This window comes from Aegilops tauschii, chromosome 2 (genome assembly GCF_002575655.3).
Source record: "Aegilops tauschii subsp. strangulata cultivar AL8/78 chromosome 2, Aet v6.0, whole genome shotgun sequence".
NCBI classification, from domain to species: domain Eukaryota; kingdom Viridiplantae; phylum Streptophyta; class Magnoliopsida; order Poales; family Poaceae; genus Aegilops; species Aegilops tauschii.
Genome location: NC_053036.3, coordinates 618,300,880 through 618,303,121, shown reverse-complemented (window position 1 = coordinate 618,303,121; position 2,242 = coordinate 618,300,880).

Here is a 2,242-nt window from a genome sequence, read left to right as displayed (position 1 = left end):
AATACAATACCTCTGGGTTTACTTTCATAATTCATTTTAGAGTTTCATACACTCTAGCCCATTGCACAATGTTTGTTGCAAAAGAGTTGTTCATAAAAACAACAATTATTGTTAAGTATTATGAATAACATGAAGGGCCATGCTTCCATCCAAGATGGATGTATGTTATGAATATTGATGGTGATATAATACATCCATAACACTGACGCTAAATGTCGCAAGACTATGAGAATAACACACATGTGTGGCACTGTATTTTGTCACATTGGATAAACCCGCATGGAAAAATTCCATTGTGATGGATTTTGAAGTCGTTTGATTTTGAATCATCTGACACTTGCAACTTTTCTCTGAAAAGTGAAGTGACTGAAATACCGTTCACAGGCCATAAGGAACGAGCAACAAACTTATTGGTGATCATACATTTTGATGTGTGTAGTTCAATTATGTTGTTGCAAGTAGTGGATTTATATATCTTCAGAAATGACTCAAGTAGATATATGGATATTTGCTTGATGAGACGTAAGTCTGGATCTTTTAAAATCATTCGAAAGGATTTAAAAAATGAAGTAGAAGTTATTGTAACAAGAAAATTATGTTTCTGCAATTTGATTGCACAAAGGAATATTTGGGTTACATGTTTAGCGAATGTCTGATGAGTTGTGAAAGGGGTTTCATAACTTGCACCTCCCGGAACACCACTGCAAGTGAAAAGTCCGTGGATATTTAATCTAACCATTTATGACATGGTAAGGTCAAAGATGACATAAATAAATTTGCCATTATCCTTTTTAAAGTGATGCTTTAGAGACTGCGGCTTTTACACCGAAAAGAGCTACATCGGGTCTGTTGAAATTAAGCCATGGTATGGTACGCCCAACCATGTTATATCTTTTCTTAACATTTGAAATATGGGGCTTGTGTAAAAGGTTACAAACCTATTCCAAATCAGACAAGTGCTACTTTGTAGGTTATACCAAAATGTTGGGTATTCCTCCCTCACTATACCGAGGCAAATAGTTTTGCCGCGAAACGGTATGATTTTAAAGAGAATGGTTCTTTCAAAAAGGTGAGTGGGAGAATAGTGCAACTCGACGAGATAAACAGTATCTTCGTCATCAGCTCAAAGGAAAGAGACCTTGGAAGTTATTCCAGAGTTTCCTACTGCGACTGATACGTAAGTCTCTACAATAAAATGTATGAACTTCGGTCGAACTTGTAGCTGAACCACGTAGGCAAGGCTCGTGCAAACCTCTCAGGTGCGCAAACGAGATATTGTTGTTAGACAACATTATACCTACGATACACAAGGAAGCGTTGATGGGCCCTGACTCCGGAATTGGCTAAATGCCAATGCAACCCGAGTTAGTTTCCATATAAGTGATTCAAGATTAAAACCTTGATACACCTTTCGGAAGACTTCGAGTCTAACGAATATTTATGGAACTTAAAACTGATACGGATAAAAATGTTTTATCCATAAAGCTCGACTTGTTGAAATAACAAGTTCAAGAGTTGACTACGATGAGGTTGTTTTCATCGTAGCGATGCTTAAAGTCGGTTCGGGTTGAACTAGCAATTAATACATATTTCAATCATGAGATATGAAACATGGATGACAATAGGATTTCCATCTGATGGAAATGAAACCAAGGACTTGCATGTGTTACAGTCCAAGGCATTTTGTCTATCCAGAGGATGCTGGTAAGGGTGCAAACTTAAGAGTTCCAGCGATGGACAGAAGAGAGCAAAATGGAGTTGGAATCTTCGTGCTTTGATGAAATGGTCAAAGGGGTTTGACTTCATCAATGGGTAACGAAGATGCTTGTAATTCAAGAAAGTAAGTGGGAGCGTAATAATATTTCTAAAAACCTTGTGTGCTTGACACATTGTTAATTGGAAATAAATTTCTTGACACGAATTAGGACTTCATTTGAAAATAGTTTTTTGATGAAGTGCTTAGGCTAAATAGCCTCAATATTAGGCATAATGATCTATGGAGATAGATTTACCTAATAGGGCTAAGCAATGAATACATATTGACAAGGTGCTAAAATCTTTTAGCATTTAAAACCGCCAGGGAGTTATTCTTGCCGGAGTCACATGGAAGAGTTTTTTGCAAGACTCGGTGTCCCAAACCACTGATGAGCAAAATACATGATGCAGATTCCACACACTTTTGTGTTTGGATTAATCATGTATTCCATGGTATGTAAAACAACCAGATACGTCTGATACTCCC